The following is a 25,035-nucleotide window of genomic DNA, read 5'->3' on the forward strand; positions in this document are numbered from 1 at the left end:
TTGTTCTGTAAGATCTAGGGAGTATGTTAGTTTCAGAATGTTTAAAATGCATTGTCAGATGTGGGGTTCGAACCCACGCTCCCTTACGGGAACCAGAGCTTAAATCTGGCGCCTTAGACCGCTCGGCCAATCTGACGTGCGAGGCAAGGACTCCAGAGACTTCCATCTGTAGCAATATCTCAAAGAACCTCACTGCGAAATCTGTTTCTTTTTTCGGTAGGATGGAATTATGTCAGTTTTAGAATATTGAAAACGCAATGTCAGACGTGGCGTAGGAAATGCACCCTTCCTTTCGGGAACCAATGTGGCGCGTTGGACCGCTTTCTTCCGTCGTTTCCAGTTTGAACTGTAACTAGCAAAACTGTATTTAGTAATAGGAACATTTTCACATCGATGCAAAGAAAACTAGATATTAACGAACGGCAAATAAGGCCGTTTCCTAGCAACAGCCACGCTGTGCATTACGCACTCGTGGGAAGCCAATGAAATACTTCCTGTGAGGCTCAAACTGTCGACCTTCACTTTACAATACTTAGGCACTGCCCCGGTGGTACCGACGCGTACATACTGAAACGTCTTTGGATCGTCAGTGAGTACTTCATATTAGAAATTTCGTGTTCGCCCTGATGTGCATTAAAGGGCAGATTCTTCAGTAAAAGTTAGTTCTGCACTCAGTTACAGTATATGGCCCTAGCAGCACCAGGAAAACGGGTTCAGATGTGCTCGCCTTCCACTCGGCGTTGAGCGCCTACAGCGAGATTGCCTTCGGCCTCTGGCGCCAGGAGGGAAGGCGACACACCACGGCGCCATCAGCGCGTAGCAGAAGGCGGTGGTGGTGTGTCGGTCAGCATGGTTGCTTCCCAAGTAGCTGATCCGGGTTCGAAACCCGGACACCGCACGGAAGTTGTCTTCTTTACTCAGGAGAGTGTTTCCAACGCTCGCGATCGTCGAATTTCCGAACTGTCGTGTTACGAGTGATTTTCCTTCGCCCCTCGTCCCGCTCCGCGTAGGCTAGTGCGGATTGCGATTCACAGCATCGTGTGTCCCCATGTGTCGACTTGTCTCGACTTTGCTCGGCTGACGCGAAAGCTGACGCTTGCAAATGGGCGTATATGTAGAGGACAGGCGCTAGAAACGACTGGGAGAGACCAACTCGACAAACACACAACGGACCCTTTCATTTGACTGTGGCCGCAGGTTCGCGCGCGAATTTGGGTCCCGAGAGGCAAGAGAGGGGTCAGCGTGCTGGACCGTATCATTACAGCGCAACCACACAGAAAACTAAGGGAAAAGGCAAAATTAAAGAATCCAACAGCACGCAGACTTCCTAGTTAGCCACCGATTCGTGTACTAAGCACGCAAAAACGCTGCTTAACTTCGGTGATCGGACGAGAACCCGTGTCGTCAGCGTGGCCCACAAGTCGGCGAGAACGTTTCCAGACGTGCGGACATCTTAGTCCTTGTACAGATCACTTGGGATTTGCCTGGCAGTCTCTCGCACTGCCTTTTAGGGAAGCAATATGGAATAGCCCTTGGTGGGTTCTACCCCTTGCCTTACCGTTGTTAGCATGACACACTAACTTAGTGAGCTCACTGCCCACACAATACGACCGCTTCAGAACTCCAGCACCTGAGCCACCGTTTCATCTATCTTTATTAAGGCCCTACGATTCATTTAAACACGTATGTGTTGCTGTTGAGGTTTTCTCGCTGTCGTTTGGAACCCAGAGCCACAACACAACAACAACAACGGAAACGTCCGTGAGAAGAGCTAAACCTCGACACAGGAAAAGTATGTTCCGCTATTTCTTTTCGACCGCTCGGGCTGTCACTGTCGTCTCTAGTAAAATCTGCATGGCGTGTTTCTGCGTAATTTACTTGTTCTGTAAGATCTAGGGAGTATGTTAGTTTCAGAATGTTTAAAATGCATTGTCAGATGTGGGGTTCGAACCCACGCTCCCTTACGGGAACCAGAGCTTAAATCTGGCGCCTTAGACCGCTCGGCCAATCTGACGTGCGAGGCAAGGACTCCAGAGACTTCCATCTGTAGCAATATCTCAAAGAACCTCACTGCGAAATCTGTTTCTTTTTTCGGTAGGATGGAATTATGTCAGTTTTAGAATATTGAAAACGCAATGTCAGACGTGGCGTAGGAAATGCACCCTTCCTTTCGGGAACCAATGTGGCGCGTTGGACCGCTTTCTTCCGTCGTTTCCAGTTTGAACTGTAACTAGCAAAACTGTATTTAGTAATAGGAACATTTTCACATCGATGCAAAGAAAACTAGATATTAACGAACGGCAAATAAGGCCGTTTCCTAGCAACAGCCACGTTGTGCATTACGCACTCGTGGGAAGCCAATGAAATACTTCCTGTGAGGCTCAAACTGTCGACCTTCACTTTACAATACTTAGGCACTGCCCCGGTGGTACCGACGCGTACATACTGAAACGTCTTTGGATCGTCAGTGAGTACTTCATATTAGAAATTTCGTGTTCGCCCTGATGTGCATTAAAGGGCAGATTCTTCAGTAAAAGTTAGTTCTGCACTCAGTTACAGTATATGGCCCTAGCAGCACCAGGAAAACGGGTTCAGATGTGCTCGCCTTCCACTCGGCGTTGAGCGCCTACAGCGAGATTGCCTTCGGCCTCTGGCGCCAGGAGGGAAGGCGACACACCACGGCGCCATCAGCGCGTAGCAGAAGGCGGTGGTGGTGTGTCGGTCAGCATGGTTGCTTCCCAAGTAGCTGATCCGGGTTCGAAACCCGGACACCGCACGGAAGTTGTCTTCTTTACTCAGGAGAGTGTTTCCAACGCTCGCGATCGTCGAATTTCCGAACTGTCGTGTTACGAGTGATTTTCCTTCGCCCCTCGTCCCGCTCCGCGTAGGCTAGTGCGGATTGCGATTCACAGCATCGTGTGTCCCCATGTGTCGACTTGTCTCGACTTTGCTCGGCTGACGCGAAAGCTGACGCTTGCAAATGGGCGTATATGTAGAGGACAGGCGCTAGAAACGACTGGGAGAGACCAACTCGACAAACACACAACGGACCCTTTCATTTGACTGTGGCCGCAGGTTCGCGCGCGAATTTGGGTCCCGAGAGGCAAGAGAGGGGTCAGCGTGCTGGACCGTATCATTACAGCGCAACCACACAGAAAACTAAGGGAAAAGGCAAAATTAAAGAATCCAACAGCACGCAGACTTCCTAGTTAGCCACCGATTCGTGTACTAAGCACGCAAAAACGCTGCTTAACTTCGGTGATCGGACGAGAACCCGTGTCGTCAGCGTGGCCCACAAGTCGGCGAGAACGTTTCCAGACGTGCGGACATCTTAGTCCTTGTACAGATCACTTGGGATTTGCCTGGCAGTCTCTCGCACTGCCTTTTAGGGAAGCAATATGGAATAGCCCTTGGTGGGTTCTACCCCTTGCCTTACCGTTGTTAGCATGACACACTAACTTAGTGAGCTCACTGCCCACACAATACGACCGCTTCAGAACTCCAGCACCTGAGCCACCGTTTCATCTATCTTTATTAAGGCCCTACGATTCATTTAAACACGTATGTGTTGCTGTTGAGGTTTTCTCGCTGTCGTTTGGAACCCAGAGCCACAACACAACAACAACAACGGAAACGTCCGTGAGAAGAGCTAAACCTCGACACAGGAAAAGTATGTTCCGCTATTTCTTTTCGACCGCTCGGGCTGTCACTGTCGTCTCTAGTAAAATCTGCATGGCGTGTTTCTGCGTAATTTACTTGTTCTGTAAGATCTAGGGAGTATGTTAGTTTCAGAATGTTTAAAATGCATTGTCAGATGTGGGGTTCGAACCCACGCTCCCTTACGGGAACCAGAGCTTAAATCTGGCGCCTTAGACCGCTCGGCCAATCTGACGTGCGAGGCAAGGACTCCAGAGACTTCCATCTGTAGCAATATCTCAAAGAACCTCACTGCGAAATCTGTTTCTTTTTTCGGTAGGATGGAATTATGTCAGTTTTAGAATATTGAAAACGCAATGTCAGACGTGGCGTAGGAAATGCACCCTTCCTTTCGGGAACCAATGTGGCGCGTTGGACCGCTTTCTTCCGTCGTTTCCAGTTTGAACTGTAACTAGCAAAACTGTATTTAGTAATAGGAACATTTTCACATCGATGCAAAGAAAACTAGATATTAACGAACGGCAAATAAGGCCGTTTCCTAGCAACAGCCACGCTGTGCATTACGCACTCGTGGGAAGCCAATGAAATACTTCCTGTGAGGCTCAAACTGTCGACCTTCACTTTACAATACTTAGGCACTGCCCCGGTGGTACCGACGCGTACATACTGAAACGTCTTTGGATCGTCAGTGAGTACTTCATATTAGAAATTTCGTGTTCGCCCTGATGTGCATTAAAGGGCAGATTCTTCAGTAAAAGTTAGTTCTGCACTCAGTTACAGTATATGGCCCTAGCAGCACCAGGAAAACGGGTTCAGATGTGCTCGCCTTCCACTCGGCGTTGAGCGCCTACAGCGAGATTGCCTTCGGCCTCTGGCGCCAGGAGGGAAGGCGACACACCACGGCGCCATCAGCGCGTAGCAGAAGGCGGTGGTGGTGTGTCGGTCAGCATGGTTGCTTCCCAAGTAGCTGATCCGGGTTCGAAACCCGGACACCGCACGGAAGTTGTCTTCTTTACTCAGGAGAGTGTTTCCAACGCTCGCGATCGTCGAATTTCCGAACTGTCGTGTTACGAGTGATTTTCCTTCGCCCCTCGTCCCGCTCCGCGTAGGCTAGTGCGGATTGCGATTCACAGCATCGTGTGTCCCCATGTGTCGACTTGTCTCGACTTTGCTCGGCTGACGCGAAAGCTGACGCTTGCAAATGGGCGTATATGTAGAGGACAGGCGCTAGAAACGACTGGGAGAGACCAACTCGACAAACACACAACGGACCCTTTCATTTGACTGTGGCCGCAGGTTCGCGCGCGAATTTGGGTCCCGAGAGGCAAGAGAGGGGTCAGCGTGCTGGACCGTATCATTACAGCGCAACCACACAGAAAACTAAGGGAAAAGGCAAAATTAAAGAATCCAACAGCACGCAGACTTCCTAGTTAGCCACCGATTCGTGTACTAAGCACGCAAAAACGCTGCTTAACTTCGGTGATCGGACGAGAACCCGTGTCGTCAGCGTGGCCCACAAGTCGGCGAGAACGTTTCCAGACGTGCGGACATCTTAGTCCTTGTACAGATCACTTGGGATTTGCCTGGCAGTCTCTCGCACTGCCTTTTAGGGAAGCAATATGGAATAGCCCTTGGTGGGTTCTACCCCTTGCCTTACCGTTGTTAGCATGACACACTAACTTAGTGAGCTCACTGCCCACACAATACGACCGCTTCAGAACTCCAGCACCTGAGCCACCGTTTCATCTATCTTTATTAAGGCCCTACGATTCATTTAAACACGTATGTGTTGCTGTTGAGGTTTTCTCGCTGTCGTTTGGAACCCAGAGCCACAACACAACAACAACAACGGAAACGTCCGTGAGAAGAGCTAAACCTCGACACAGGAAAAGTATGTTCCGCTATTTCTTTTCGACCGCTCGGGCTGTCACTGTCGTCTCTAGTAAAATCTGCATGGCGTGTTTCTGCGTAATTTACTTGTTCTGTAAGATCTAGGGAGTATGTTAGTTTCAGAATGTTTAAAATGCATTGTCAGATGTGGGGTTCGAACCCACGCTCCCTTACGGGAACCAGAGCTTAAATCTGGCGCCTTAGACCGCTCGGCCAATCTGACGTGCGAGGCAAGGACTCCAGAGACTTCCATCTGTAGCAATATCTCAAAGAACCTCACTGCGAAATCTGTTTCTTTTTTCGGTAGGATGGAATTATGTCAGTTTTAGAATATTGAAAACGCAATGTCAGACGTGGCGTAGGAAATGCACCCTTCCTTTCGGGAACCAATGTGGCGCGTTGGACCGCTTTCTTCCGTCGTTTCCAGTTTGAACTGTAACTAGCAAAACTGTATTTAGTAATAGGAACATTTTCACATCGATGCAAAGAAAACTAGATATTAACGAACGGCAAATAAGGCCGTTTCCTAGCAACAGCCACGCTGTGCATTACGCACTCGTGGGAAGCCAATGAAATACTTCCTGTGAGGCTCAAACTGTCGACCTTCACTTTACAATACTTAGGCACTGCCCCGGTGGTACCGACGCGTACATACTGAAACGTCTTTGGATCGTCAGTGAGTACTTCATATTAGAAATTTCGTGTTCGCCCTGATGTGCATTAAAGGGCAGATTCTTCAGTAAAAGTTAGTTCTGCACTCAGTTACAGTATATGGCCCTAGCAGCACCAGGAAAACGGGTTCAGATGTGCTCGCCTTCCACTCGGCGTTGAGCGCCTACAGCGAGATTGCCTTCGGCCTCTGGCGCCAGGAGGGAAGGCGACACACCACGGCGCCATCAGCGCGTAGCAGAAGGCGGTGGTGGTGTGTCGGTCAGCATGGTTGCTTCCCAAGTAGCTGATCCGGGTTCGAAACCCGGACACCGCACGGAAGTTGTCTTCTTTACTCAGGAGAGTGTTTCCAACGCTCGCGATCGTCGAATTTCCGAACTGTCGTGTTACGAGTGATTTTCCTTCGCCCCTCGTCCCGCTCCGCGTAGGCTAGTGCGGATTGCGATTCACAGCATCGTGTGTCCCCATGTGTCGACTTGTCTCGACTTTGCTCGGCTGACGCGAAAGCTGACGCTTGCAAATGGGCGTATATGTAGAGGACAGGCGCTAGAAACGACTGGGAGAGACCAACTCGACAAACACACAACGGACCCTTTCATTTGACTGTGGCCGCAGGTTCGCGCGCGAATTTGGGTCCCGAGAGGCAAGAGAGGGGTCAGCGTGCTGGACCGTATCATTACAGCGCAACCACACAGAAAACTAAGGGAAAAGGCAAAATTAAAGAATCCAACAGCACGCAGACTTCCTAGTTAGCCACCGATTCGTGTACTAAGCACGCAAAAACGCTGCTTAACTTCGGTGATCGGACGAGAACCCGTGTCGTCAGCGTGGCCCACAAGTCGGCGAGAACGTTTCCAGACGTGCGGACATCTTAGTCCTTGTACAGATCACTTGGGATTTGCCTGGCAGTCTCTCGCACTGCCTTTTAGGGAAGCAATATGGAATAGCCCTTGGTGGGTTCTACCCCTTGCCTTACCGTTGTTAGCATGACACACTAACTTAGTGAGCTCACTGCCCACACAATACGACCGCTTCAGAACTCCAGCACCTGAGCCACCGTTTCATCTATCTTTATTAAGGCCCTACGATTCATTTAAACACGTATGTGTTGCTGTTGAGGTTTTCTCGCTGTCGTTTGGAACCCAGAGCCACAACACAACAACAACAACGGAAACGTCCGTGAGAAGAGCTAAACCTCGACACAGGAAAAGTATGTTCCGCTATTTCTTTTCGACCGCTCGGGCTGTCACTGTCGTCTCTAGTAAAATCTGCATGGCGTGTTTCTGCGTAATTTACTTGTTCTGTAAGATCTAGGGAGTATGTTAGTTTCAGAATGTTTAAAATGCATTGTCAGATGTGGGGTTCGAACCCACGCTCCCTTACGGGAACCAGAGCTTAAATCTGGCGCCTTAGACCGCTCGGCCAATCTGACGTGCGAGGCAAGGACTCCAGAGACTTCCATCTGTAGCAATATCTCAAAGAACCTCACTGCGAAATCTGTTTCTTTTTTCGGTAGGATGGAATTATGTCAGTTTTAGAATATTGAAAACGCAATGTCAGACGTGGCGTAGGAAATGCACCCTTCCTTTCGGGAACCAATGTGGCGCGTTGGACCGCTTTCTTCCGTCGTTTCCAGTTTGAACTGTAACTAGCAAAACTGTATTTAGTAATAGGAACATTTTCACATCGATGCAAAGAAAACTAGATATTAACGAACGGCAAATAAGGCCGTTTCCTAGCAACAGCCACGCTGTGCATTACGCACTCGTGGGAAGCCAATGAAATACTTCCTGTGAGGCTCAAACTGTCGACCTTCACTTTACAATACTTAGGCACTGCCCCGGTGGTACCGACGCGTACATACTGAAACGTCTTTGGATCGTCAGTGAGTACTTCATATTAGAAATTTCGTGTTCGCCCTGATGTGCATTAAAGGGCAGATTCTTCAGTAAAAGTTAGTTCTGCACTCAGTTACAGTATATGGCCCTAGCAGCACCAGGAAAACGGGTTCAGATGTGCTCGCCTTCCACTCGGCGTTGAGCGCCTACAGCGAGATTGCCTTCGGCCTCTGGCGCCAGGAGGGAAGGCGACACACCACGGCGCCATCAGCGCGTAGCAGAAGGCGGTGGTGGTGTGTCGGTCAGCATGGTTGCTTCCCAAGTAGCTGATCCGGGTTCGAAACCCGGACACCGCACGGAAGTTGTCTTCTTTACTCAGGAGAGTGTTTCCAACGCTCGCGATCGTCGAATTTCCGAACTGTCGTGTTACGAGTGATTTTCCTTCGCCCCTCGTCCCGCTCCGCGTAGGCTAGTGCGGATTGCGATTCACAGCATCGTGTGTCCCCATGTGTCGACTTGTCTCGACTTTGCTCGGCTGACGCGAAAGCTGACGCTTGCAAATGGGCGTATATGTAGAGGACAGGCGCTAGAAACGACTGGGAGAGACCAACTCGACAAACACACAACGGACCCTTTCATTTGACTGTGGCCGCAGGTTCGCGCGCGAATTTGGGTCCCGAGAGGCAAGAGAGGGGTCAGCGTGCTGGACCGTATCATTACAGCGCAACCACACAGAAAACTAAGGGAAAAGGCAAAATTAAAGAATCCAACAGCACGCAGACTTCCTAGTTAGCCACCGATTCGTGTACTAAGCACGCAAAAACGCTGCTTAACTTCGGTGATCGGACGAGAACCCGTGTCGTCAGCGTGGCCCACAAGTCGGCGAGAACGTTTCCAGACGTGCGGACATCTTAGTCCTTGTACAGATCACTTGGGATTTGCCTGGCAGTCTCTCGCACTGCCTTTTAGGGAAGCAATATGGAATAGCCCTTGGTGGGTTCTACCCCTTGCCTTACCGTTGTTAGCATGACACACTAACTTAGTGAGCTCACTGCCCACACAATACGACCGCTTCAGAACTCCAGCACCTGAGCCACCGTTTCATCTATCTTTATTAAGGCCCTACGATTCATTTAAACACGTATGTGTTGCTGTTGAGGTTTTCTCGCTGTCGTTTGGAACCCAGAGCCACAACACAACAACAACAACGGAAACGTCCGTGAGAAGAGCTAAACCTCGACACAGGAAAAGTATGTTCCGCTATTTCTTTTCGACCGCTCGGGCTGTCACTGTCGTCTCTAGTAAAATCTGCATGGCGTGTTTCTGCGTAATTTACTTGTTCTGTAAGATCTAGGGAGTATGTTAGTTTCAGAATGTTTAAAATGCATTGTCAGATGTGGGGTTCGAACCCACGCTCCCTTACGGGAACCAGAGCTTAAATCTGGCGCCTTAGACCGCTCGGCCAATCTGACGTGCGAGGCAAGGACTCCAGAGACTTCCATCTGTAGCAATATCTCAAAGAACCTCACTGCGAAATCTGTTTCTTTTTTCGGTAGGATGGAATTATGTCAGTTTTAGAATATTGAAAACGCAATGTCAGACGTGGCGTAGGAAATGCACCCTTCCTTTCGGGAACCAATGTGGCGCGTTGGACCGCTTTCTTCCGTCGTTTCCAGTTTGAACTGTAACTAGCAAAACTGTATTTAGTAATAGGAACATTTTCACATCGATGCAAAGAAAACTAGATATTAACGAACGGCAAATAAGGCCGTTTCCTAGCAACAGCCACGCTGTGCATTACGCACTCGTGGGAAGCCAATGAAATACTTCCTGTGAGGCTCAAACTGTCGACCTTCACTTTACAATACTTAGGCACTGCCCCGGTGGTACCGACGCGTACATACTGAAACGTCTTTGGATCGTCAGTGAGTACTTCATATTAGAAATTTCGTGTTCGCCCTGATGTGCATTAAAGGGCAGATTCTTCAGTAAAAGTTAGTTCTGCACTCAGTTACAGTATATGGCCCTAGCAGCACCAGGAAAACGGGTTCAGATGTGCTCGCCTTCCACTCGGCGTTGAGCGCCTACAGCGAGATTGCCTTCGGCCTCTGGCGCCAGGAGGGAAGGCGACACACCACGGCGCCATCAGCGCGTAGCAGAAGGCGGTGGTGGTGTGTCGGTCAGCATGGTTGCTTCCCAAGTAGCTGATCCGGGTTCGAAACCCGGACACCGCACGGAAGTTGTCTTCTTTACTCAGGAGAGTGTTTCCAACGCTCGCGATCGTCGAATTTCCGAACTGTCGTGTTACGAGTGATTTTCCTTCGCCCCTCGTCCCGCTCCGCGTAGGCTAGTGCGGATTGCGATTCACAGCATCGTGTGTCCCCATGTGTCGACTTGTCTCGACTTTGCTCGGCTGACGCGAAAGCTGACGCTTGCAAATGGGCGTATATGTAGAGGACAGGCGCTAGAAACGACTGGGAGAGACCAACTCGACAAACACACAACGGACCCTTTCATTTGACTGTGGCCGCAGGTTCGCGCGCGAATTTGGGTCCCGAGAGGCAAGAGAGGGGTCAGCGTGCTGGACCGTATCATTACAGCGCAACCACACAGAAAACTAAGGGAAAAGGCAAAATTAAAGAATCCAACAGCACGCAGACTTCCTAGTTAGCCACCGATTCGTGTACTAAGCACGCAAAAACGCTGCTTAACTTCGGTGATCGGACGAGAACCCGTGTCGTCAGCGTGGCCCACAAGTCGGCGAGAACGTTTCCAGACGTGCGGACATCTTAGTCCTTGTACAGATCACTTGGGATTTGCCTGGCAGTCTCTCGCACTGCCTTTTAGGGAAGCAATATGGAATAGCCCTTGGTGGGTTCTACCCCTTGCCTTACCGTTGTTAGCATGACACACTAACTTAGTGAGCTCACTGCCCACACAATACGACCGCTTCAGAACTCCAGCACCTGAGCCACCGTTTCATCTATCTTTATTAAGGCCCTACGATTCATTTAAACACGTATGTGTTGCTGTTGAGGTTTTCTCGCTGTCGTTTGGAACCCAGAGCCACAACACAACAACAACAACGGAAACGTCCGTGAGAAGAGCTAAACCTCGACACAGGAAAAGTATGTTCCGCTATTTCTTTTCGACCGCTCGGGCTGTCACTGTCGTCTCTAGTAAAATCTGCATGGCGTGTTTCTGCGTAATTTACTTGTTCTGTAAGATCTAGGGAGTATGTTAGTTTCAGAATGTTTAAAATGCATTGTCAGATGTGGGGTTCGAACCCACGCTCCCTTACGGGAACCAGAGCTTAAATCTGGCGCCTTAGACCGCTCGGCCAATCTGACGTGCGAGGCAAGGACTCCAGAGACTTCCATCTGTAGCAATATCTCAAAGAACCTCACTGCGAAATCTGTTTCTTTTTTCGGTAGGATGGAATTATGTCAGTTTTAGAATATTGAAAACGCAATGTCAGACGTGGCGTAGGAAATGCACCCTTCCTTTCGGGAACCAATGTGGCGCGTTGGACCGCTTTCTTCCGTCGTTTCCAGTTTGAACTGTAACTAGCAAAACTGTATTTAGTAATAGGAACATTTTCACATCGATGCAAAGAAAACTAGATATTAACGAACGGCAAATAAGGCCGTTTCCTAGCAACAGCCACGCTGTGCATTACGCACTCGTGGGAAGCCAATGAAATACTTCCTGTGAGGCTCAAACTGTCGACCTTCACTTTACAATACTTAGGCACTGCCCCGGTGGTACCGACGCGTACATACTGAAACGTCTTTGGATCGTCAGTGAGTACTTCATATTAGAAATTTCGTGTTCGCCCTGATGTGCATTAAAGGGCAGATTCTTCAGTAAAAGTTAGTTCTGCACTCAGTTACAGTATATGGCCCTAGCAGCACCAGGAAAACGGGTTCAGATGTGCTCGCCTTCCACTCGGCGTTGAGCGCCTACAGCGAGATTGCCTTCGGCCTCTGGCGCCAGGAGGGAAGGCGACACACCACGGCGCCATCAGCGCGTAGCAGAAGGCGGTGGTGGTGTGTCGGTCAGCATGGTTGCTTCCCAAGTAGCTGATCCGGGTTCGAAACCCGGACACCGCACGGAAGTTGTCTTCTTTACTCAGGAGAGTGTTTCCAACGCTCGCGATCGTCGAATTTCCGAACTGTCGTGTTACGAGTGATTTTCCTTCGCCCCTCGTCCCGCTCCGCGTAGGCTAGTGCGGATTGCGATTCACAGCATCGTGTGTCCCCATGTGTCGACTTGTCTCGACTTTGCTCGGCTGACGCGAAAGCTGACGCTTGCAAATGGGCGTATATGTAGAGGAGAGGCGCTAGAAACGACTGGGAGAGACCAACTCGACAAACACACAACGGACCCTTTCATTTGACTGTGGCCGCAGGTTCGCGCGCGAATTTGGGTCCCGAGAGGCAAGAGAGGGGTCAGCGTGCTGGACCGTATCATTACAGCGCAACCACACAGAAAACTAAGGGAAAAGGCAAAATTAAAGAATCCAACAGCACGCAGACTTCCTAGTTAGCCACCGATTCGTGTACTAAGCACGCAAAAACGCTGCTTAACTTCGGTGATCGGACGAGAACCCGTGTCGTCAGCGTGGCCCACAAGTCGGCGAGAACGTTTCCAGACGTGCGGACATCTTAGTCCTTGTACAGATCACTTGGGATTTGCCTGGCAGTCTCTCGCACTGCCTTTTAGGGAAGCAATATGGAATAGCCCTTGGTGGGTTCTACCCCTTGCCTTACCGTTGTTAGCATGACACACTAACTTAGTGAGCTCACTGCCCACACAATACGACCGCTTCAGAACTCCAGCACCTGAGCCACCGTTTCATCTATCTTTATTAAGGCCCTACGATTCATTTAAACACGTATGTGTTGCTGTTGAGGTTTTCTCGCTGTCGTTTGGAACCCAGAGCCACAACACAACAACAACAACGGAAACGTCCGTGAGAAGAGCTAAACCTCGACACAGGAAAAGTATGTTCCGCTATTTCTTTTCGACCGCTCGGGCTGTCACTGTCGTCTCTAGTAAAATCTGCATGGCGTGTTTCTGCGTAATTTACTTGTTCTGTAAGATCTAGGGAGTATGTTAGTTTCAGAATGTTTAAAATGCATTGTCAGATGTGGGGTTCGAACCCACGCTCCCTTACGGGAACCAGAGCTTAAATCTGGCGCCTTAGACCGCTCGGCCAATCTGACGTGCGAGGCAAGGACTCCAGAGACTTCCATCTGTAGCAATATCTCAAAGAACCTCACTGCGAAATCTGTTTCTTTTTTCGGTAGGATGGAATTATGTCAGTTTTAGAATATTGAAAACGCAATGTCAGACGTGGCGTAGGAAATGCACCCTTCCTTTCGGGAACCAATGTGGCGCGTTGGACCGCTTTCTTCCGTCGTTTCCAGTTTGAACTGTAACTAGCAAAACTGTATTTAGTAATAGGAACATTTTCACATCGATGCAAAGAAAACTAGATATTAACGAACGGCAAATAAGGCCGTTTCCTAGCAACAGCCACGCTGTGCATTACGCACTCGTGGGAAGCCAATGAAATACTTCCTGTGAGGCTCAAACTGTCGACCTTCACTTTACAATACTTAGGCACTGCCCCGGTGGTACCGACGCGTACATACTGAAACGTCTTTGGATCGTCAGTGAGTACTTCATATTAGAAATTTCGTGTTCGCCCTGATGTGCATTAAAGGGCAGATTCTTCAGTAAAAGTTAGTTCTGCACTCAGTTACAGTATATGGCCCTAGCAGCACCAGGAAAACGGGTTCAGATGTGCTCGCCTTCCACTCGGCGTTGAGCGCCTACAGCGAGATTGCCTTCGGCCTCTGGCGCCAGGAGGGAAGGCGACACACCACGGCGCCATCAGCGCGTAGCAGAAGGCGGTGGTGGTGTGTCGGTCAGCATGGTTGCTTCCCAAGTAGCTGATCCGGGTTCGAAACCCGGACACCGCACGGAAGTTGTCTTCTTTACTCAGGAGAGTGTTTCCAACGCTCGCGATCGTCGAATTTCCGAACTGTCGTGTTACGAGTGATTTTCCTTCGCCCCTCGTCCCGCTCCGCGTAGGCTAGTGCGGATTGCGATTCACAGCATCGTGTGTCCCCATGTGTCGACTTGTCTCGACTTTGCTCGGCTGACGCGAAAGCTGACGCTTGCAAATGGGCGTATATGTAGAGGACAGGCGCTAGAAACGACTGGGAGAGACCAACTCGACAAACACACAACGGACCCTTTCATTTGACTGTGGCCGCAGGTTCGCGCGCGAATTTGGGTCCCGAGAGGCAAGAGAGGGGTCAGCGTGCTGGACCGTATCATTACAGCGCAACCACACAGAAAACTAAGGGAAAAGGCAAAATTAAAGAATCCAACAGCACGCAGACTTCCTAGTTAGCCACCGATTCGTGTACTAAGCACGCAAAAACGCTGCTTAACTTCGGTGATCGGACGAGAACCCGTGTCGTCAGCGTGGCCCACAAGTCGGCGAGAACGTTTCCAGACGTGCGGACATCTTAGTCCTTGTACAGATCACTTGGGATTTGCCTGGCAGTCTCTCGCACTGCCTTTTAGGGAAGCAATATGGAATAGCCCTTGGTGGGTTCTACCCCTTGCCTTACCGTTGTTAGCATGACACACTAACTTAGTGAGCTCACTGCCCACACAATACGACCGCTTCAGAACTCCAGCACCTGAGCCACCGTTTCATCTATCTTTATTAAGGCCCTACGATTCATTTAAACACGTATGTGTTGCTGTTGAGGTTTTCTCGCTGTCGTTTGGAACCCAGAGCCACAACACAACAACAACAACGGAAACGTCCGTGAGAAGAGCTAAACCTCGACACAGGAAAAGTATGTTCCGCTATTTCTTTTCGACCGCTCGGGCTGTCACTGTCGTCTCTAGTAAAATCTGCATGGCGTGTTTCTGCGTAATTTACTTGTTCTGTAAGATCTAGGGAGTATGTTAGTTTCAGAATGTTTAAAATGCATTGTCAGATGTGGGGTTCGAACCCACGCTCCCTTACGGGAACCAGAGCTTAAATCTGGCGCCTTAGACCGCTCGGCCAATCTGACGTGCGAGGCAAGGATTCCAGAGACTTCCATCTGTAGCAATATCTCAAAGAACCTCACTGCGAAATCTGTTTCTTTTTTCGGTAGGATGGAATTATGTCAGTTTTAGAATATTGAAAACGCAATGTCAGACGTGGCGTAGGAAATGCACCCTTCCTTTCGGGAACCAATGTGGCGCGTTGGACCGCTTTCTTCCGTCGTTTCCAGTTTGAACTGTAACTAGCAAAACTGTATTTAGTAATAGGAACATTTTCACATCGATGCAAAGAAAACTAGATATTAACGAACGGCAAATAAGGCCGTTTCCTAGCAACAGCCACGCTGTGCATTACGCACTCGTGGGAAGCCAATGAAATACTTCCTGTGAGGCTCAAACTGTCGACCTTCACTTTACAATACTTAGGCACTGCCCCGGTGGTACCGACGCGTACATACTGAAACGTCTTTGGATCGTCAGTGAGTACTTCATATTAGAAATTTCGTGTTCGCCCTGATGTGCATTAAAGGGCAGATTCTTCAGTAAAAGTTAGTTCTGCACTCAGTTACAGTATATGGCCCTAGCAGCACCAGGAAAACGGGTTCAGATGTGCTCGCCTTCCACTCGGCGTTGAGCGCCTACAGCGAGATTGCCTTCGGCCTCTGGCGCCAGGAGGGAAGGCGACACACCACGGCGCCATCAGCGCGTAGCAGAAGGCGGTGGTGGTGTGTCGGTCAGCATGGTTGCTTCCCAAGTAGCTGATCCGGGTTCGAAACCCGGACACCGCACGGAAGTTGTCTTCTTTACTCAGGAGAGTGTTTCCAACGCTCGCGATCGTCGAATTTCCGAACTGTCGTGTTACGAGTGATTTTCCTTCGCCCCTCGTCCCGCTCCGCGTAGGCTAGTGCGGATTGCGATTCACAGCATCGTGTGTCCCCATGTGTCGACTTGTCTCGACTTTGCTCGGCTGACGCGAAAGCTGACGCTTGCAAATGGGCGTATATGTAGAGGACAGGCGCTAGAAACGACTGGGAGAGACCAACTCGACAAACACACAACGGACCCTTTCATTTGACTGTGGCCGCAGGTTCGCGCGCGAATTTGGGTCCCGAGAGGCAAGAGAGGGGTCAGCGTGCTGGACCGTATCATTACAGCGCAACCACACAGAAAACTAAGGGAAAAGGCAAAATTAAAGAATCCAACAGCACGCAGACTTCCTAGTTAGCCACCGATTCGTGTACTAAGCACGCAAAAACGCTGCTTAACTTCGGTGATCGGACGAGAACCCGTGTCGTCAGCGTGGCCCACAAGTCGGCGAGAACGTTTCCAGACGTGCGGACATCTTAGTCCTTGTACAGATCACTTGGGATTTGCCTGGCAGTCTCTCGCACTGCCTTTTAGGGAAGCAATATGGAATAGCCCTTGGTGGGTTCTACCCCTTGCCTTACCGTTGTTAGCATGACACACTAACTTAGTGAGCTCACTGCCCACACAATACGACCGCTTCAGAACTCCAGCACCTGAGCCACCGTTTCATCTATCTTTATTAAGGCCCTACGATTCATTTAAACACGTATGTGTTGCTGTTGAGGTTTTCTCGCTGTCGTTTGGAACCCAGAGCCACAACACAACAACAACAACGGAAACGTCCGTGAGAAGAGCTAAACCTCGACACAGGAAAAGTATGTTCCGCTATTTCTTTTCGACCGCTCGGGCTGTCACTGTCGTCTCTAGTAAAATCTGCATGGCGTGTTTCTGCGTAATTTACTTGTTCTGTAAGATCTAGGGAGTATGTTAGTTTCAGAATGTTTAAAATGCATTGTCAGATGTGGGGTTCGAACCCACGCTCCCTTACGGGAACCAGAGCTTAAATCTGGCGCCTTAGACCGCTCGGCCAATCTGACGTGCGAGGCAAGGATTCCAGAGACTTCCATCTGTAGCAATATCTCAAAGAACCTCACTGCGAAATCTGTTTCTTTTTTCGGTAGGATGGAATTATGTCAGTTTTAGAATATTGAAAACGCAATGTCAGACGTGGCGTAGGAAATGCACCCTTCCTTTCGGGAACCAATGTGGCGCGTTGGACCGCTTTCTTCCGTCGTTTCCAGTTTGAACTGTAACTAGCAAAACTGTATTTAGTAATAGGAACATTTTCACATCGATGCAAAGAAAACTAGATATTAACGAACGGCAAATAAGGCCGTTTCCTAGCAACAGCCACGCTGTGCATTACGCACTCGTGGGAAGCCAATGAAATACTTCCTGTGAGGCTCAAACTGTCGACCTTCACTTTACAATACTTAGGCACTGCCCCGGTGGTACCGACGCGTACATACTGAAACGTCTTTGGATCGTCAGTGAGTACTTCATATTAGAAATTTCGTGTTCGCCCTGATGTGCATTAAAGGGCAGATTCTTCAGTAAAAGTTAGTTCTGCACTCAGTTACAGTATATGGCCCTAGCAGCACCAGGAAAACGGGTTCAGATGTGCTCGCCTTCCACTCGGCGTTGAGCGCCTACAGCGAGATTGCCTTCGGCCTCTGGCGCCAGGAGGGAAGGCGACACACCACGGCGCCATCAGCGCGTAGCAGAAGGCGGTGGTGGTGTGTCGGTCAGCATGGTTGCTTCCCAAGTAGCTGATCCGGGTTCGAAACCCGGACACCGCACGGAAGTTGTCTTCTTTACTCAGGAGAGTGTTTCCAACGCTCGCGATCGTCGAATTTCCGAACTGTCGTGTTACGAGTGATTTTCCTTCGCCCCTCGTCCCGCTCCGCGTAGGCTAGTGCGGATTGCGATTCACAGCATCGTGTGTCCCCATGTGTCGACTTGTCTCGACTTTGCTCGGCTGACGCGAAAGCTGACGCTTGCAAATGGGCGTATATGTAGAGGAGAGGCGCTAGAAACGACTGGGAGAGACCAACTCGACAAACACACAACGGACCCTTTCATTTGACTGTGGCCGCAGGTTCGCGCGCGAATTTGGGTCCCGAGAGGCAAGAGAGGGGTCAGCGTGCTGGACCGTATCATTACAGCGCAACCACACAGAAAACTAAGGGAAAAGGCAAAATTAAAGAATCCAACAGCACGCAGACTTCCTAGTTAGCCACCGATTCGTGTACTAAGCACGCAAAAACGCTGCTTAACTTCGGTGATCGGACGAGAACCCGTGTCGTCAGCGTGGCCCACAAGTCGGCGAGAACGTTTCCAGACGTGCGGACATCTTAGTCCTTGTACAGATCACTTGGGATTTGCCTGGCAGTCTCTCGCACTGCCTTTTAGGGAAGCAATATGGAATAGCCCTTGGTGGGTTCTACCCCTTGCCTTACCGTTGTTAGCATGACACACTAACTTAGTGAGCTCACTGCCCACACAATACGACCGCTTCAGAACTCCAGCACCTGAGCCACCGTTTCATCTATCTTTATTAAGGCCCTACGATTCATTTAAACACGTATGTGTTGCTGTTGAGGTTTTCTCGCTGTCGTTTGGAACCCAGAGCCACAACACAACAACAACAACGGAAACGTCCGTGAGAAGAGCTAAACCTCGACACAGGAAAAGTATGTTCCGCTATTTCTTTTCGACCGCTCGGGCTGTCACTGTCGTCTCTAGTAAAATCTGCATGGCGTGTTTCTGCGTAATTTACTTGTTCTGTAAGATCTAGGGAGTATGTTAGTTTCAGAATGTTTAAAATGCATTGTCAGATGTGGGGTTCGAACCCACGCTCCCTTACGGGAACCAGAGCTTAAATCTGGCGCCTTAGACCGCTCGGCCAATCTGACGTGCGAGGCAAGGACTCCAGAGACTTCCATCTGTAGCAATATCTCAAAGAACCTCACTGCGAAATCTGTTTCTTTTTTCGGTAGGATGGAATTATGTCAGTTTTAGAATATTGAAAACGCAATGTCAGACGTGGCGTAGGAAATGCACCCTTCCTTTCGGGAACCAATGTGGCGCGTTGGACCGCTTTCTTCCGTCGTTTCCAGTTTGAACTGTAACTAGCAAAACTGTATTTAGTAATAGGAACATTTTCACATCGATGCAAAGAAAACTAGATATTAACGAACGGCAAATAAGGCCGTTTCCTAGCAACAGCCACGCTGTGCATTACGCACTCGTGGGAAGCCAATGAAATACTTCCTGTGAGGCTCAAACTGTCGACCTTCACTTTACAATACTTAGGCACTGCCCCGGTGGTACCGACGCGTACATACTGAAACGTCTTTGGATCGTCAGTGAGTACTTCATATTAGAAATTTCGTGTTCGCCCTGATGTGCATTAAAGGGCAGATTCTTCAGTAAAAGTTAGTTCTGCACTCAGTTACAGTATATGGCCCTAGCAGCACCAGGAAAACGGGTTCAGATGTGCTCGCCTTCCACTCGGCGTTGAGCGCCTACAGCGAGATTGCCTTCGGCCTCTGGCGCCAGGAGGGAAGGCGACACACCACGGCGCCATCAGCGCGTAGCAGAAGGCGGTGGTGGTGTGTCGGTCAGCATGGTTGCTTCCCAAGTAGCTGATCCGGGTTCGAAACCCGGACACCGCACGGAAGTTGTCTTCTTTACTCAGGAGAGTGTTTCCAACGCTCGCGATCGTCGAATTTCCGAACTGTCGTGTTACGAGTGATTTTCCTTCGCCCCTCGTCCCGCTCCGCGTAGGCTAGTGCGGATTGCGATTCACAGCATCGTGTGTCCCCATGTGTCGACTTGTCTCGACTTTGCTCGGCTGACGCGAAAGCTGACGCTTGCAAATGGGCGTATATGTAGAGGACAGGCGCTAGAAACGACTGGGAGAGACCAACTCGACAAACACACAACGGACCCTTTCATTTGACTGTGGCCGCAGGTTCGCGCGCGAATTTGGGTCCCGAGAGGCAAGAGAGGGGTCAGCGTGCTGGACCGTATCATTACAGCGCAACCACACAGAAAACTAAGGGAAAAGGCAAAATTAAAGAATCCAACAGCACGCAGACTTCCTAGTTAGCCACCGATTCGTGTACTAAGCACGCAAAAACGCTGCTTAACTTCGGTGATCGGACGAGAACCCGTGTCGTCAGCGTGGCCCACAAGTCGGCGAGAACGTTTCCAGACGTGCGGACATCTTAGTCCTTGTACAGATCACTTGGGATTTGCCTGGCAGTCTCTCGCACTGCCTTTTAGGGAAGCAATATGGAATAGCCCTTGGTGGGTTCTACCCCTTGCCTTACCGTTGTTAGCATGACACACTAACTTAGTGAGCTCACTGCCCACACAATACGACCGCTTCAGAACTCCAGCACCTGAGCCACCGTTTCATCTATCTTTATTAAGGCCCTACGATTCATTTAAACACGTATGTGTTGCTGTTGAGGTTTTCTCGCTGTCGTTTGGAACCCAGAGCCACAACACAACAACAACAACGGAAACGTCCGTGAGAAGAGCTAAACCTCGACACAGGAAAAGTATGTTCCGCTATTTCTTTTCGACCGCTCGGGCTGTCACTGTCGTCTCTAGTAAAATCTGCATGGCGTGTTTCTGCGTAATTTACTTGTTCTGTAAGATCTAGGGAGTATGTTAGTTTCAGAATGTTTAAAATGCATTGTCAGATGTGGGGTTCGAACCCACGCTCCCTTACGGGAACCAGAGCTTAAATCTGGCGCCTTAGACCGCTCGGCCAATCTGACGTGCGAGGCAAGGACTCCAGAGACTTCCATCTGTAGCAATATCTCAAAGAACCTCACTGCGAAATCTGTTTCTTTTTTCGGTAGGATGGAATTATGTCAGTTTTAGAATATTGAAAACGCAATGTCAGACGTGGCGTAGGAAATGCACCCTTCCTTTCGGGAACCAATGTGGCGCGTTGGACCGCTTTCTTCCGTCGTTTCCAGTTTGAACTGTAACTAGCAAAACTGTATTTAGTAATAGGAACATTTTCACATCGATGCAAAGAAAACTAGATATTAACGAACGGCAAATAAGGCCGTTTCCTAGCAACAGCCACGCTGTGCATTACGCACTCGTGGGAAGCCAATGAAATACTTCCTGTGAGGCTCAAACTGTCGACCTTCACTTTACAATACTTAGGCACTGCCCCGGTGGTACCGACGCGTACATACTGAAACGTCTTTGGATCGTCAGTGAGTACTTCATATTAGAAATTTCGTGTTCGCCCTGATGTGCATTAAAGGGCAGATTCTTCAGTAAAAGTTAGTTCTGCACTCAGTTACAGTATATGGCCCTAGCAGCACCAGGAAAACGGGTTCAGATGTGCTCGCCTTCCACTCGGCGTTGAGCGCCTACAGCGAGATTGCCTTCGGCCTCTGGCGCCAGGAGGGAAGGCGACACACCACGGCGCCATCAGCGCGTAGCAGAAGGCGGTGGTGGTGTGTCGGTCAGCATGGTTGCTTCCCAAGTAGCTGATCCGGGTTCGAAACCCGGACACCGCACGGAAGTTGTCTTCTTTACTCAGGAGAGTGTTTCCAACGCTCGCGATCGTCGAATTTCCGAACTGTCGTGTTACGAGTGATTTTCCTTCGCCCCTCGTCCCGCTCCGCGTAGGCTAGTGCGGATTGCGATTCACAGCATCGTGTGTCCCCATGTGTCGACTTGTCTCGACTTTGCTCGGCTGACGCGAAAGCTGACGCTTGCAAATGGGCGTATATGTAGAGGACAGGCGCTAGAAACGACTGGGAGAGACCAACTCGACAAACACACAACGGACCCTTTCATTTGACTGTGGCCGCAGGTTCGCGCGCGAATTTGGGTCCCGAGAGGCAAGAGAGGGGTCAGCGTGCTGGACCGTATCATTACAGCGCAACCACACAGAAAACTAAGGGAAAAGGCAAAATTAAAGAATCCAACAGCACGCAGACTTCCTAGTTAGCCACCGATTCGTGTACTAAGCACGCAAAAACGCTGCTTAACTTCGGTGATCGGACGAGAACCCGTGTCGTCAGCGTGGCCCACAAGTCGGCGAGAACGTTTCCAGACGTGCGGACATCTTAGTCCTTGTACAGATCACTTGGGATTTGCCTGGCAGTCTCTCGCACTGCCTTTTAGGGAAGCAATATGGAATAGCCCTTGGTGGGTTCTACCCCTTGCCTTACCGTTGTTAGCATGACACACTAACTTAGTGAGCTCACTGCCCACACAATACGACCGCTTCAGAACTCCAGCACCTGAGCCACCGTTTCATCTATCTTTATTAAGGCCCTACGATTCATTTAAACACGTATGTGTTGCTGTTGAGGTTTTCTCGCTGTCGTTTGGAACCCAGAGCCACAACACAACAACAACAACGGAAACGTCCGTGAGAAGAGCTAAACCTCGACACAGGAAAAGTATGTTCCGCTATTTCTTTTCGACCGCTCGGGCTGTCACTGTCGTCTCTAGTAAAATCTGCATGGCGTGTTTCTGCGTAATTTACTTGTTCTGTAAGATCTAGGGAGTATGTTAGTTTCAGAATGTTTAAAATGCATTGTCAGATGTGGGGTTCGAACCCACGCTCCCTTACGGGAACCAGAGCTTAAATCTGGCGCCTTAGACCGCTCGGCCAATCTGACGTGCGAGGCAAGGACTCCAGAGACTTCCATCTGTAGCAATATCTCAAAGAACCTCACTGCGAAATCTGTTTCTTTTTTCGGTAGGATGGAATTATGTCAGTTTTAGAATATTGAAAACGCAATGTCAGACGTGGCGTAGGAAATGCACCCTTCCTTTCGGGAACCAATGTGGCGCGTTGGACCGCTTTCTTCCGTCGTTTCCAGTTTGAACTGTAACTAGCAAAACTGTATTTAGTAATAGGAACATTTTCACATCGATGCAAAGAAAACTAGATATTAACGAACGGCAAATAAGGCCGTTTCCTAGCAACAGCCACGCTGTGCATTACGCACTCGTGGGAAGCCAATGAAATACTTCCTGTGAGGCTCAAACTGTCGACCTTCACTTTACAATACTTAGGCACTGCCCCGGTGGTACCGACGCGTACATACTGAAACGTCTTTGGATCGTCAGTGAGTACTTCATATTAGAAATTTCGTGTTCGCCCTGATGTGCATTAAAGGGCAGATTCTTCAGTAAAAGTTAGTTCTGCACTCAGTTACAGTATATGGCCCTAGCAGCACCAGGAAAACGGGTTCAGATGTGCTCGCCTTCCACTCGGCGTTGAGCGCCTACAGCGAGATTGCCTTCGGCCTCTGGCGCCAGGAGGGAAGGCGACACACCACGGCGCCATCAGTGCGTAGCAGAAGGCGGTGGTGGTGTGTCGGTCAGCATGGTTGCTTCCCAAGTAGCTGATCCGGGTTCGAAACCCGGACACCGCACGGAAGTTGTCTTCTTTACTCAGGAGAGTGTTTCCAACGCTCGCGATCGTCGAATTTCCGAACTGTCGTGTTACGAGTGATTTTCCTTCGCCCCTCGTCCCGCTCCGCGTAGGCTAGTGCGGATTGCGATTCACAGCATCGTGTGTCCCCATGTGTCGACTTGTCTCGACTTTGCTCGGCTGACGCGAAAGCTGACGCTTGCAAATGGGCGTATATGTAGAGGACAGGCGCTAGAAACGACTGGGAGAGACCAACTCGACAAACACACAACGGACCCTTTCATTTGACTGTGGCCGCAGGTTCGCGCGCGAATTTGGGTCCCGAGAGGCAAGAGAGGGGTCAGCGTGCTGGACCGTATCATTACAGCGCAACCACACAGAAAACTAAGGGAAAAGGCAAAATTAAAGAATCCAACAGCACGCAGACTTCCTAGTTAGCCACCGATTCGTGTACTAAGCACGCAAAAACGCTGCTTAACTTCGGTGATCGGACGAGAACCCGTGTCGTCAGCGTGGCCCACAAGTCGGCGAGAACGTTTCCAGACGTGCGGACATCTTAGTCCTTGTACAGATCACTTGGGATTTGCCTGGCAGTCTCTCGCACTGCCTTTTAGGGAAGCAATATGGAATAGCCCTTGGTGGGTTCTACCCCTTGCCTTACCGTTGTTAGCATGACACACTAACTTAGTGAGCTCACTGCCCACACAATACGACCGCTTCAGAACTCCAGCACCTGAGCCACCGTTTCATCTATCTTTATTAAGGCCCTACGATTCATTTAAACACGTATGTGTTGCTGTTGAGGTTTTCTCGCTGTCGTTTGGAACCCAGAGCCACAACACAACAACAACAACGGAAACGTCCGTGAGAAGAGCTAAACCTCGACACAGGAAAAGTATGTTCCGCTATTTCTTTTCGACCGCTCGGGCTGTCACTGTCGTCTCTAGTAAAATCTGCATGGCGTGTTTCTGCGTAATTTACTTGTTCTGTAAGATCTAGGGAGTATGTTAGTTTCAGAATGTTTAAAATGCATTGTCAGATGTGGGGTTCGAACCCACGCTCCCTTACGGGAACCAGAGCTTAAATCTGGCGCCTTAGACCGCTCGGCCAATCTGACGTGCGAGGCAAGGACTCCAGAGACTTCCATCTGTAGCAATATCTCAAAGAACCTCACTGCGAAATCTGTTTCTTTTTTCGGTAGGATGGAATTATGTCAGTTTTAGAATATTGAAAACGCAATGTCAGACGTGGCGTAGGAAATGCACCCTTCCTTTCGGGAACCAATGTGGCGCGTTGGACCGCTTTCTTCCGTCGTTTCCAGTTTGAACTGTAACTAGCAAAACTGTATTTAGTAATAGGAACATTTTCACATCGATGCAAAGAAAACTAGATATTAACGAACGGCAAATAAGGCCGTTTCCTAGCAACAGCCACGCTGTGCATTACGCACTCGTGGGAAGCCAATGAAATACTTCCTGTGAGGCTCAAACTGTCGACCTTCACTTTACAATACTTAGGCACTGCCCCGGTGGTACCGACGCGTACATACTGAAACGTCTTTGGATCGTCAGTGAGTACTTCATATTAGAAATTTCGTGTTCG

General features: G+C 49.8%; 14 non-coding genes across 14 annotated transcripts; all 14 read right to left on the minus strand.

Annotated features, from left to right (window-relative positions):
* Nucleotides 1-52: 52 nt before the first annotated feature.
* Trnal-uaa (transfer RNA leucine (anticodon UAA)) lies at nucleotides 53-136 on the minus strand. The gene has a single exon. It is a non-coding gene; the product is annotated as a tRNA-Leu (tRNA).
* A 1,794-nt stretch (nucleotides 137-1,930) lies between these two features.
* Nucleotides 1,931-2,014, minus strand: Trnal-uaa (transfer RNA leucine (anticodon UAA)). The gene has a single exon. It is a non-coding gene; the product is annotated as a tRNA-Leu (tRNA).
* A 1,794-nt stretch (nucleotides 2,015-3,808) lies between these two features.
* On the minus strand, nucleotides 3,809-3,892 carry Trnal-uaa (transfer RNA leucine (anticodon UAA)). Its single transcript has one exon. It is a non-coding gene; the product is annotated as a tRNA-Leu (tRNA).
* A 1,794-nt stretch (nucleotides 3,893-5,686) lies between these two features.
* On the minus strand, nucleotides 5,687-5,770 carry Trnal-uaa (transfer RNA leucine (anticodon UAA)). The gene has a single exon. It is a non-coding gene; the product is annotated as a tRNA-Leu (tRNA).
* Nucleotides 5,771-7,564: 1,794 nt separating this feature from the next.
* Nucleotides 7,565-7,648, minus strand: Trnal-uaa (transfer RNA leucine (anticodon UAA)). Its single transcript has one exon. It is a non-coding gene; the product is annotated as a tRNA-Leu (tRNA).
* Nucleotides 7,649-9,442: 1,794 nt separating this feature from the next.
* Trnal-uaa (transfer RNA leucine (anticodon UAA)) lies at nucleotides 9,443-9,526 on the minus strand. The gene has a single exon. It is a non-coding gene; the product is annotated as a tRNA-Leu (tRNA).
* A 1,794-nt stretch (nucleotides 9,527-11,320) lies between these two features.
* On the minus strand, nucleotides 11,321-11,404 carry Trnal-uaa (transfer RNA leucine (anticodon UAA)). Its single transcript has one exon. It is a non-coding gene; the product is annotated as a tRNA-Leu (tRNA).
* Nucleotides 11,405-13,198: 1,794 nt separating this feature from the next.
* On the minus strand, nucleotides 13,199-13,282 carry Trnal-uaa (transfer RNA leucine (anticodon UAA)). Its single transcript has one exon. It is a non-coding gene; the product is annotated as a tRNA-Leu (tRNA).
* A 1,794-nt stretch (nucleotides 13,283-15,076) lies between these two features.
* Nucleotides 15,077-15,160, minus strand: Trnal-uaa (transfer RNA leucine (anticodon UAA)). The gene has a single exon. It is a non-coding gene; the product is annotated as a tRNA-Leu (tRNA).
* Nucleotides 15,161-16,954: 1,794 nt separating this feature from the next.
* Nucleotides 16,955-17,038, minus strand: Trnal-uaa (transfer RNA leucine (anticodon UAA)). The gene has a single exon. It is a non-coding gene; the product is annotated as a tRNA-Leu (tRNA).
* A 1,794-nt stretch (nucleotides 17,039-18,832) lies between these two features.
* On the minus strand, nucleotides 18,833-18,916 carry Trnal-uaa (transfer RNA leucine (anticodon UAA)). The gene has a single exon. It is a non-coding gene; the product is annotated as a tRNA-Leu (tRNA).
* A 1,794-nt stretch (nucleotides 18,917-20,710) lies between these two features.
* On the minus strand, nucleotides 20,711-20,794 carry Trnal-uaa (transfer RNA leucine (anticodon UAA)). Its single transcript has one exon. It is a non-coding gene; the product is annotated as a tRNA-Leu (tRNA).
* A 1,794-nt stretch (nucleotides 20,795-22,588) lies between these two features.
* Nucleotides 22,589-22,672, minus strand: Trnal-uaa (transfer RNA leucine (anticodon UAA)). Its single transcript has one exon. It is a non-coding gene; the product is annotated as a tRNA-Leu (tRNA).
* A 1,794-nt stretch (nucleotides 22,673-24,466) lies between these two features.
* On the minus strand, nucleotides 24,467-24,550 carry Trnal-uaa (transfer RNA leucine (anticodon UAA)). Its single transcript has one exon. It is a non-coding gene; the product is annotated as a tRNA-Leu (tRNA).
* Between the last annotated feature and the right edge of the window lie 485 nt (nucleotides 24,551-25,035).

This window comes from Schistocerca nitens, chromosome 8 (genome assembly GCF_023898315.1).
Source record: "Schistocerca nitens isolate TAMUIC-IGC-003100 chromosome 8, iqSchNite1.1, whole genome shotgun sequence".
NCBI lineage: Eukaryota > Metazoa > Arthropoda > Insecta > Orthoptera > Acrididae > Schistocerca > Schistocerca nitens.